Genomic DNA, 12,170 nt, shown 5'->3' with positions numbered 1-12,170 from the left:
TTTCCTTCCCGAGCCAATCCGCCAGGAGCCAGGCTTCAGCCAACCTTAGCTTTGATGATTCAGGAAAGCTGCAATTTTAGCATCAGCCAGCGCACAGCTGACCCAGAGAGCCTATTTGCTGCATTTCCGTGCAAGGAGGAGACTCACGGAGATTGGTGGCAGAGGGCATCTGATCACTTTCAAATTAAAAAAAAAAGAAAAAAAACCGCAACGGCAGAATGTGCTTTCCGACCCTCCTTGCTTCGCTTTGTGTGTGTGCACACCATCTCCAGATACATTAACGGCCCACCCATGTGTTTCCATGACAACCGCAGCCAGTGCGGCTCGCATGCAGGATGGCATCAAAGCTGTATCCATGTGCCAGGTTGTACAGGGTGGGGGACCTAGGCGTGCGTTGGATTTTGTGAGATTGGAGGCATGAGGCCTCAGCATACGTTGGCTCCCCACCCCCAGGCCCCAGGATGTGTTTGCGGCACTCAGGCAAGGCAGATTTTAAGGAGGGGTTGGCCCACAAAGGGCCAAAGATCCCATCCCCGAACCCACATCACCAGTAATAAAAAATACACCACTAGCATTTTCCATCGGAAGGTCTCAAAACACTTCAAATGAAGTCACTGTCACCCCCCATTTTTAGGGCTGGCTAGAAAACAAGTTCTGTTTTATGAGGGAGGTGGGGGGAACACTGAGGTTTTGACATTGGTTTTTGTGCCAGGGCAGAACGGAAATGCGATTCTGAATATTTTTGTGGGGGAAAAAAAAAAGAGAGAGAAACACCCAGAACAGCCAAGAGCCGAGCAGCTCGGGTACTCCGCTAGGATCTGTGAGATGCCGAGCAAGAGCCTGTTCCAAAAATCAGAGAGAGCCGTGACTTGAACCCAAACGTCCCATGTCTCCGGTGAGTGCCCAAACCACCACTCTGCTGGCAGGACACACATGCTGGCTGAACGGATCCATTTCCCGCAAACAGGTTTGGGTTTGACAAACTGGCATTTTCTGACCTAAACAAATTTTCTTGTCAAAAAATTCCTGACTGGCTCTACCCATCTTATAGATGGGGAAACAGAGGCACAGAGAGGGGAACTGACTTGCCCAAGGTCACCCGCAGAACCGCAAAGAAAATTCCAGTATCCTAGCCACGGACTATTCACTAGGCGACAGCAAGGAACTCATGAACAAGGACACACATACCCCTCCATAGGAGACATGCACACATACACACACCTCAAATACTCATAAGCTTTGAGGAAGTTATTCAAAATCTTCAATCCTGATCCTGACATGGGATTTGCAGAATCACCAACTCCAAGCCTTCAAAAAAAAAATCATAATTTTTTTGGACCCAACTCAGGATTGGCTTTTTACACAAAAATCATAAAAGTTGGGTTCTTTTCTTTTGCTTTCTGAAACTCTACAGATGCACTGGGCAAGGAGGGTGGGTTACATTTTCAAGCTTTTTTGTGCAGCCACTGGGACTAGAAACTTCCTTGTTTTAAAAAAAGGAAAACCGAGATTGTTGTGTCAGCACCTGACTCCAGGAGCTGGGGCTTTAGACACAATTTTATGGATGTTGATAGAATCATGAGAGCTCACAACACTGATTTGGCAACTAGCCCAGAGCAAAACCCTGGCATTTAACCACTTGCTGCTTTTTGGGGGAAGCTCAGGTGCTTGATTTCACATATAGGGTCTGATTTACATTTACACTAAAGTCCTTTACATCAGTTTGGCAGACTAAAGGGGACTTAAAAGGTAAGTCTACTCTGCACAGTGAGCCCAGGCTCTGACTCAGGTTTAAGCCCATGCACAACCTCCGTCCACACACAAATCAGTTCGACTTGGACCCAAGCACTGTCATTTTGCAGTGTGGATGCAGGTTGAGCCACTGAACCAAGTCAGAAGGTCTGCGAGGTGCAATATAGACGCGTTAGCATGGCTGTGAAACCTGGGTACAGCAATGGTAAGCCCAGGTTTGCAATGAAGTGTGGACACTCAAGCATGTGCTTGGAAACATCAAACCCACAGGCCCGGGTCCCACAGACTCTGGTTTACAATGTGGTGTAGACATACCCAAAGTGAGAGCAAAGAGCCGGTCTGTGATCTGTATTTTTTTTTTAATTAAATAGTTTAATAAAGATGAATTAAACGTTTGTTTCATTCATACCTATCGATCCCCATACACACCCATTGATCCCAATACATGCCCTACTCTCTCTATCCATCGCTCTGTCTAGCTCACAGAAAACCTTAACTATCTGGGCACCTATCAAGGCTTCCGTGAGGTCTATTGATCTTAAACATAAAACTCAAAGGCTGGGGAGAGGGTTAGAATTATGGTACATTAGGAGCTGTGCTGGGGGCTCTACATGGGAAGTTAATGACCTTTTGTCTCTCCTGTCTACAGACAGGTCTCATTTGCATGTATGCAGTTGGAATAATCTAGCTCCTATTTAGAGGACGTGGCCAGAGCCCTGCGTGTTCCTGCAGCTAGCTCACCTCCTGCTGTGCATTCCATTTAGGGTGACCAGATGTCCCGATTTTATAGGGACAGTCCTGATTTTTGGGTCTCTCTTATATAGGCTCCTATTACCCCCCCATCCCCTGTCCTGATTTTTCCACACTTACTGTCTGGTCACCCTAGAAAGGAGTCGCTACTGGAGCGAGCTCCCTGAGCTCTGGTGTGCTTTTAAAATCATCATCACGATGCTTGAGTGCAAAGCGTCGCATGCCCAGCGGTTGCGCTCCTTGCGGTGGCTTCCCATGGAGGGCCCACTGCCCTGCACCTTGGGCTTGAATCTAATTTATATTCAAGCCACCTTACACCCCTTCAGCAGTGCACAGGGTGGCTCAGATCCCCAGCTATTGTAAATTCACAATTCAGGGAAGCGTTCCCAGTACAAGTTTCCAGAGGACTTCACGCTGAGAAGTCGAGAGATTTGCCCAAGGTCCCACTGGAATCGCAGTGGCAGAGACAGGAGCGGGGCAACCTTGAGCACTGGTGCATCTTGGCCTCTCCTATTCTCTGCCTGTGGCACAGAATAGTCTAGTTTCCTGAGGGCTGTAGTAATGTGGTCTCCTTCAAGTTGCTGGGTTTGGTGTGCCGGTGCCGAGGGGGGTCAGTGGCCTGAGAGATACAGGAAGCCAGATCAGCTGGTTCCTTTTGGCCTTAAACTCTGACTCTAATCTCAAACTCTTCCGAAAGTATTGCTGGAGTCTCATTTACACAACTGTAGCCACCTGGAGGGGCTTTAAAGTAGGCACATATTACAGCTGTGTCGGGTCTGGACCACATGCGCAGCTCGGAGCAGGGCAACCCTTTCTGTTAGGGGGTGATTTTTAACAGATGCAGTTATGTTGGTACAACCTCTAGTGTGGATGCAGCGAGACTGATATTAAAGGTGCCTAATCATAGAATATCAGGGTTGGAAGGGACCTCAGGAGGTATCTAGTCCAACCCCCTGCTCAAAGCAGGACCAACACCAACTAAATCATCCCAGCCAGGGCTTTGTCAAGCCGGGCCTTAAAAACCTCTAAGGAAGGAGATTCCACCACCTCCCTAGGGAACCCATTCCAGTGCTTCACCACCCTCCTAGTGAAATAGTGTTTCCTAATATCCAACCTAAACCTCCCCCACTGCAACGCGAGACCGTTGCTCCTTGTTCGGTCACCTGCCACCACTGAGAACAGATGAGCTCCAGCCTCTTTGGAACCCCCCTTAAGGTAGCTGAAGGCTGCTATCAACCCACCTACCCCCCTCCCAGGTTAGCAAATTCTCCTTCCCATACAGGAATAGCTACACTAGTATAAAACAGTACAGCTTAGTGTCGTTAGTTACACTTAGCTATGCTGCCAGAGTGGTGGCAGGCCCAGATCCTCCCCAGTAGGAGTTAGGCACGTCAATATGTTTGAGGATCTGGGCCTTCGGGTCAATGAGAGTCAGCTCTAGACATCTCTACAGATCTGCTTGAGCACTGGCAACTCCCGCTCAAGTTTCCTCCGAGGGCAAGAAAAAGATCCAGCCCTGATTCTCCTTCACACCGAGGCCCCGTTGCAGCAGGCTGGTGTCCCTTTCCACTGCCGGAGCTGGGCCCCGGGGGCCAGTGAGAAGCCCGTCTTTACCACTGGGAGAGAAAACACTTAACAATAATGCCCCTTTTTACGATCCCTGTGTTAGGCTCTGGGAAGGTGGCTCTGCGGTGAATGCAAGGCCTCAGACAAGCAGAGCTGTCAGTCCAGCTGGGATCTCTCAAAAGATTGATTGTTTAAGGACAAAAAGGAGAAAAGGAACTTATGGACGTAGGCTAAGGGGCGGGGTAACGGGAGAGGGGGGGCGGGGGGCAGACGAACCAAGTTAAAATTCCGACAGAATGTGCTGTTGAACTATAGAGTCTAGACAAGCATTCATAGACCAGGCCCCAATTGTTTCATAGCCTCTATTGTCTTAATTAACCATTTTAGCTGAAATGGGAGCAGACAAATCCTTTCTTCTCCAATTTACTCCTTCTTCTGCTGCACACTCATGCAGACAGGTCAAGTGCTTTGATTTCACACACACACACACACACACACACACACACACACACACACACACACACACACACACCTCTTTCCTGGGCCATCTTTGCTAGGTTCCTTGAGGAAAATATGACTCTTACAAGAGAAGCAGTGGAGAGCAGCTAGTTAGAGGTAGGGAAAGAAATTCAAATTTCCCTCACGATGTGAACAGGAACAAACAGGTTGATTCTTTTAATCTCCTAATGGGCTTAATAAAGCATTATTGCAATGCAAATTTTATTTTAATGCTTATACAGATTTTATTTGATGTGCCGGTAATTTTAGTTGGCTGAACAATCGACAGCTTTGTTTTATCGGAGGGTTTTTTCTTGGTCCCGTGTTACTATTTGAAAACTCTGGGAATCTTTTGCAACCCATGTTTGTTTTTGTTTTGTTTTGTCTAAATAATAATCTGAGGGCTAAATTCTACTCTGACACCAGAGTAAAGGCAAGGCCCTGGATTCTCCATTGTCCTGGTGCTTGGTCTGAATTCTCGTTTATACCATGGACACTTGATACCACTCCCTTAGAGAGGATGCAGTTTACCCTTCTACTCCTTTTAAGGGCCCTTTACACTCATGAGACCTTAGTGTAAATGAGAATCAGACCTGTAGCATCATAGTTTACCCCAGTGCAGAGTGCGTGGGCTTGAGTCACACTTAAAAGGTGGGGGTGGAAGGGACCTTCACACGAAGGAGAACCCTGCCCTACAATTCAGATTTGCTTGGCTTTTGCACTCCCTTTGCCCCTATGCAATCACTGCCCTGTCGCAGCCCCGGGCAGATGTTTACACCAGTGCAAAGCAGGAGCAGAACTAGATTCGAGTGACAACGATCTGCACGTGCTTTGCCACAGTGTCAATGCCTGCACGAGATGCAGAGGAACGGCGGACCGAGCCCCAGCTGTCCCTGCACAGAGCAGCAGTCGCTGTGTTCCCCGGTATCGGAGGTGCAGTTGGAAGGACAATGTGAGAAAGTCGGACCACCCCGTGGTGCTCCAGTCCTGTCACAGCCCTTGGCAAGCAGGATCCAAAGCGCAAAGAAGTCAGAGGAAGGGCTCCTCATCACACCCTCTATTTCTAACAATACCACGGACAGCGCCTCTTCCAGCATCTGTGAAAGCGGATCCTGCAATGGAGGTGGTGTGGGGCACCTCAGGCAAAGCTCAGATCTGTCCTGGGGAGGGGTGGCTACATGACTTCAATGTTCCATTGCAGCGTGCCCTTCTCAAGGCCTCCTGCCCATCGCACATAGAACAAGGAGACATTTCCTGTAATGATCCCTAATCTCTTCAAGGCCCCTTTGCACTGTCAGAGCAAATGTAAACAAAGGGATTGGCAGAGAGGGTCAGACCCATGCCCATCTAGTCTAGCATCCTCTCTGGCAGTGGTCAGCAGCACATACTGCAGAGGAAGGTGTAAGAACCCCCACAGTAACAGACATGGGATAATCTGTATCTCTAATAGAGAGTTTCTTTAACCATGAAGAAAGATTTTTGATTTTCCCTTCCAAAATTCATTAGCATTAGTATTCTAGCTTTGAATTTTCAGGAAGCTGTCCAAAATCAAAAATCTTTCTTCATGGCCTTAAAGTGAAACTCTCTAGTAGAGATACAGATTCCGAAGTCCAACAAGGCCTAGTGTGGAAAAAAGTCTTTCCTTTGATCGAGTTTCAATGTGCCACCTTTTAATTTCAGGAAATGTCTCCTTGTTCCTATGTGAAGGGGCCTTGAGAAGGGCACGCTGCAATGGAACATAGTCAGCCACCCCTCCCCAAAATCCCTTTGTTTACATTTGCTCTGACAGTGCAAAGGGGCCTCCTGAAGGATTAGGGATAGCCAGTTCAGTGGCAGTAATTAGCCAAGTGCGTTGATAATGCAGCAGGCAGCCGTTGAGTGGCCCTAATGGATAAACACATCTCTCTGGGCTTCCTGGAAGCCCACAACCCTCATTAACATACCAATGAGGAGATATACAAGCGAAGGGCCTGAGATAAATGGGTGGGAGGAAGCTGAGATAAATTTTTGGTAGGGAGTAAGGGTAGCGGGGGTTGCATGAGCTCTCCCTGAGAGACTGAATAGCCTCCTGGAGGTTAACTCCTTCCTTCCCTCCAGAAGACCCGCCTCCCCTCAGCCTCTGTGCTAACCTGGGAGAAGACCACCTCGCTGAAGAAGGGTCAGCGGCTCTTGAAATCTCAAATGCCCCTCACCTTGATCCTCCGGGAACAGGTTTTTCCCAGCAGACAGGGCTGGATTTTCCAAAGAGACCTGCTGCCATTGGCTGGCTCTGTGACTTCAAGGGCACGATGCTGGTTTACGCCAGCCAGGGAAGCCAGCCCTCTGTGCTGGTAGAACACCTTCTACCTAGGGATCTCGAAGCATTATAGGAATTCACTCAGCCTCGCAGGGCGGTACCGTGGTAACACCAGCCACATTTTACAGATGGATAATTGAGGTGCAATCCTACCTCGTTCAAACTTGCATGAACCTCTCTGCTAGGACGCCTGCCTCCCCCCCTTTGCCCATGCTTCCCCCCCACCCCAAGGCACTCAGATCTTGGACTCAGATCTGAGCTGGCTCTGCCGCCAACTCCGTGTCACCTGGGGCACTTACGTTTACTTAAATCTCTCTGGACCTCAGCTTTTCCATCTGCCACTCAGAGATAGGAGTCCTCCTTTCATCTGTGCTCTCTGTTGAGATTGCCAGCGCTCAAGAGCAGGCGGAATTATCTCTATGTGGATGTACAGTACCTAGCACAAGGAAGACCTAATCTCCCTTGAGGTCTCCAAATACTACTGCAATAGTAACGATAAATAATAACGTACAAGCCTTGACATCCCAGATCACGACCTCTGGGACCCGATTCAAATGCATTCGAGCACCCAGCAGGTCCCACCCAGGCTTGATTATGCCAAGACCCAGATGCATGCACGAGGGATGTATTCCTCCCAGCTGAGGAATTTCCCTATCTCTGCAAACCTCCATCATTCATTCAATCCTCGGTCTTGCTTCTGAGGCTGGCACCGAGATGTTCAAGAGTGACTAGTTGCCAAACAGAAAAATTAAAGAAGAAATCATTTCAGGCTGACCCCAAATTAACTTTTTCCATTTTTTTTTCAGCAAATTGAAGTAAAAAATAAATACAATAAAATGCATGTCAGGTGGGACAAAATGTTTTGTTCGACTCAAAACAAAAAAAACTTGTTTTGTTTGAGGGTTTTTTTCTTTCAAAAAAATTGTTTAAAAAACACAAAACGAAAAGTCATTTTGAATGGTAAAGGGGATATATTTTGTTGAAAAAAAATATTGGGGGGGGAGAAATGGCACAAATTTTCTAGATATTTTGATCAAACAAAATCTGCATTTTTCCAAGGGAGGCGGGGAGAGTTTCACCACAAAGTGTCACTCAGGTCTTCCGCTGACCCAGGGGTAAAAGGCCCCATAACCCATTACTAATTCACTCCCTAATGCCTCAGTTGCCTTTATGAAACACGCTTTCGTCGCCAGCGGAGCTCAGAGTGGTCTCCGTCATTTTGTGCCAAGGTGCAAACCTGATTGCAGGAGAAAGAAATTAGCGACAATTATAATCACCGTGGCGGGCTGCGGTTCCCTAATAGAAAAATGTCACTTTGGCATGATAAATGCCGCGAGAAGAGCTCAACAAAATAAATAGAGCGAGCGCATGCTTCTGTGAGAGCAACTCCGTTGGTTCCCATTGGCAACTAGGTTTTGGAATGGAGCCAGCAGTTCTGCTGGTTCCTGGGTCGCCTGAATCCCAGTAGAAACCAAAGGAGACCAGTTGAAAGAGTTGAAGGGGGTATATTAGAAATTCCAGCAAGCTGAGCTAAGCTTGGCATTGCAGCTGCGGTTTAAAGTAATGGCTGTGTGGTCCAGTCCCGTGTTTCTCAACCTTTTTGCTACCAGGGCCTGGCTTGCTGCCTTCCTGAACAGTGTCAGGGAGATCTCAGGAACCGGCGCCGGCCCATGGAAACACTGGCTTGTAGATAGGGGTGCTGCATTCTCCACCCTCCCCAAATAGCGAGGTTCTGAAGGTGGAAAATGCCCAGGTAGCAGCGAGGGTGCGGAGCGGAGCAACGAGTTGATTGGTGGAGAGATCCGGACCAGAGGCCAGCTGGAGGAATCTGCGGCAGTGCCCACAGTTGCCAACAGCACAAATGGTTTGCAGAGGTCACCAGGGTGGGAGGGTGTGGAGGATGGCTGGGCCTTGTCCCTGCCCTCTGATTTCCCCCAGGGCATCTCTATCCCACGCTGTGTGGTTGGAATGGCGGATGCCCACATCTGCCCCAGTTCCAGGCCCGCGCGCTGAGCCGGCAGATGGCGTGGCAGACAATCTGTCTCATCCCAAACAATCACCCCTTGCCCACCGCGGGAACCATTGACATGGAGAATTTAAAACACTGCCGCTCCGTGCATTGTATCCATTCACTGCTCTCTGAATCGCGAGAGAAAGAGCCCAGCGCCTCGCCGGCAGGTGCACCCAGCCAGGGGGAGAGAGGGCTCCGTAGCGTGGTTTCCCAGATGGGTGGAAGATGCCATCCTGACAAAGAGCTTTGCCACCCCAACTCCACCTTTTATGCCAGCCCAGCAGACATGCCCCCCCGCGTCACTGAAATGGACAGATCTCAGACAAAAAGGGATTTCCCTTCCCCCCTTGCCCTTTGATTCTTCTTTGTCACTCTGATCATAAACTCTGAGCCAGATCCGCAACTGGGGTAAATCAGAGGAGCTCCATCACCGCCAAGAGAGCTACACCAATTTACACCAGCTAAGCATCTGGCCCATCAACACCAGCTGGGGGTCTGGCTTTCTGTTCTTACAGACCCTATCAAAGGAGCTCAACCCATTATATGAATTAATTTTGCTTCACAACATCCCTAGCAGAGCGGTACCAGGCATAGCATTAGCTACATTTTACAGATGGGTAACTGAGATGCATGTTCAACCTTGATAAGCTTGTATCAACCTGTCCTAGGACTCCTGCTCCCGCTCCCCAGCGATAGAGGAAGGACAGCCTTGTAATTAAGGAATTGGTGTTGGACTCAGGAGATCTATGCTCAGTTCCTGGCTCTGCTACTAATGCCCTGCATCACCTGGGGCAGTTCACTTAAATCTCTCTGGGCCTCGGTTTCCCAATCTGAACTAGGATACCTTCTCTCCTCTGTGCTGTCCATTTAGATTGTAAACTCTAAAGGGCAGGGATTGTCTCTTTCCATGAGGTTGTGCACTACCTGGCACAATGGGGTTCTGATCTCACTTGAGGTTCCTGAATTCTACTGCAATATTAATGATTAATATTGCAATATTAAGTGATTAAATAATCACTTTCAAGCCTTGACATACAGGATCACAACCTCCTGGACCTGATTCTCCAGCGCCCTGCACCTCCTGCTGTCATTTCCATAGTGTGAAGCAGGTATAAAATGGTACCAGGTCAGAATGTTAGCTTTTTGCACTTGTGAATGACTGGGCAAAGAGCAGGGTAAAGCAGAATCAGGTGCCTGGACTTCATCATTGATTTCCCTAAGGTAAAGTCATACTCAGAATGGGAAACCCCCACCCAAGATCAGAAATCAGCTCTCACAATGCAGAGTCTGCATTCACTTGCACTGGTGGGAATCCACAGACTAACGCTAACACAGAACCAGAAGGAGAGACAGATCCCAGCCCCTAACCCAGACAAACAGAAGAGATATTGGTTTTTCAGCCTCCTTGCTTTGTTTTACAGTACAGTGATCTGTAATTTTAGAAATGAAGGTCTGAGAGGTGACTCAGTCATTGTGTAGAGGTACCTATACAGGGAATAGATTTCTGGTAGTGGAAAACTCTTTAATCTAGCAGACAAAGTCATAAAGAGATCCCAATAGCTGGAACCTGAAGCTAGTTAAATGCAGGCTAGAAATAAGCTGCTACTTCTTAACAGTCATGCTAAGTAACCATTGGAAAACTTCCCAAAGCATGTGGTAGAGTCTCCATCATTTGAAGTGTTTAAATTCAAGATTAGACATCTTTCTGTGGACATGTCTTCTAGCTCCACCACAAGATAGGGGCTTAATGCAGGGACTCTTGGATAAAGTTCTCTGGCCTGCGCGATTCAGACTGGGTGATCACAATGGTTCCTTCTGGCTTTAAAGATCTAGAAACTCACCAGTGGATCTGTATGCTAATTCTGTTGCTGAATTACAATTTGTTGTGCTTATTATTTAAACAGAGATAGGCCTGCCCCACAACATGAAGTCTGGCTGGGACAGACTACAACAGCCAGGCCATCCACTAGAGTAGCAAGACACAATTTGGAGGGTTTAGAAAAATATCATAACAAGGCTGAGTTAAAAAACAAACACACCAACCAAGGAACGTCTTCCAACACAGAACTTCAACAGCTCCAGAGTCTCCTTCCTCCAGCAACTCTGACTGCCAGCCCTAAGCCAGGGCATTTTATAAAGGGATTCCCTACCCAGAACCCTTTGCTGGGAAGTCCCGCCTTTGTCTCTCTGTGTGACTGAGAGCCCATCAAGCCAATCAGCTTGCTTTTCCTCACTGTTTGTTCTACATAAGCATCACTCTGAGCCCCTCCAGGCAGCTGAATTTTGGATCTAGAGCAAACTTTGCAGTGTGTGCTACTCTCTATTGCTGGTCACACCGGTACCCACAAGCCAAAGCACACTCAGACTTTGATCCGAATCCCTCTCCCAATTCTGTGTCTCAGGACCCTTGTTTTAGAGCATGTGTTTATTTCCAGTCACTACAAGCCTGGGTGTTAAGGGAAGTACATTGCAATATTGAATATATCGGCAGGGCTCTGCATATGGAGCTGGCTGAAACCCCTCAGCTTTTGTTCCTATGGCAACTTCATGGGTGTTTTCGCACCCACTACCCTTTGAATTCTGCATGGTTCTTCACCATAACCGGTGTTGTGTCTGTCTAGATAGCTGAAGCACTTATCCCCATCACACAAGCTTTAGTGTGTTTATCCTCGTGAGGGAAGGCAGTACCACAATCCCCATTGTCCAGATGGAAAACTGAGTTCAGTGACTTGGCCAACCTCATACACTTGGTATCAGAGCCAGGAGTTCTCCAAAGTCTGAGGCTAGTGCCCAACCCCCTGCACCAGCCTGCTGCTCTGCATGTTACCAGCTGCTCCACAGGTAAACTATAATTCCCCCAGCCTCCCTCCCAACTTCCCCAAGGTTCATCTGGAACTTGGCCCAATCTTGCCCTGAAAGTTCACAATTCTTAGCCAACAGGTGGGAATGAGTCTAAGCCACAATCCTGAATCCAGACCCCAGATCTGGACCTGAACTCCAATCACTTAAATGTTCATTTACACTGAGGCCCCTTTATACCATTCAGGCAGCATAAAAGGGTCTTACGCCCCAGTCCTGTTCATCGTAAGACCCAAATCCACAAAGGCATTCAGGCTTGTAACTTCCATGGAAATCACTGTTGTTGGCAACCTAATTTTAGCCATGTCGCTCCCAGGATATTAGAAAGACCAGGTGGGGGAAGGAATATATTTTATTGGACCAGCTTCTGTGGGGGAAAGAGACAAGCTTTCGAGCATACACACATACATCCCTTCCTTATTTAAGCGGTTGTACATC

At 48.1% G+C, this 12,170-nt stretch overlaps 1 long non-coding RNA gene across 1 annotated transcript in view; it reads right to left on the bottom strand.

Moving 5' to 3' along the window:
- Nucleotides 1-10,965, bottom strand: part of LOC123351366 — a 60,275-nt gene extending 49,310 nt beyond the window's left edge. Inside the window, exon 1 of the long non-coding RNA XR_006574016.1 lies at nt 10,917-10,965. This is a non-coding gene — a long non-coding RNA (uncharacterized LOC123351366). The remainder of the gene's footprint in view (nt 1-10,916) is intronic.
- Nucleotides 10,966-12,170: the final 1,205 nt, after the last annotated feature.

Source organism: Mauremys mutica, chromosome 17, assembly GCF_020497125.1.
Source record: "Mauremys mutica isolate MM-2020 ecotype Southern chromosome 17, ASM2049712v1, whole genome shotgun sequence".
Taxonomy (NCBI): domain Eukaryota; kingdom Metazoa; phylum Chordata; order Testudines; family Geoemydidae; genus Mauremys; species Mauremys mutica.
The sequence above is the reverse complement of the archived record's forward strand: the minus strand, read 5'-3'. Positions and strand labels throughout refer to the sequence as shown.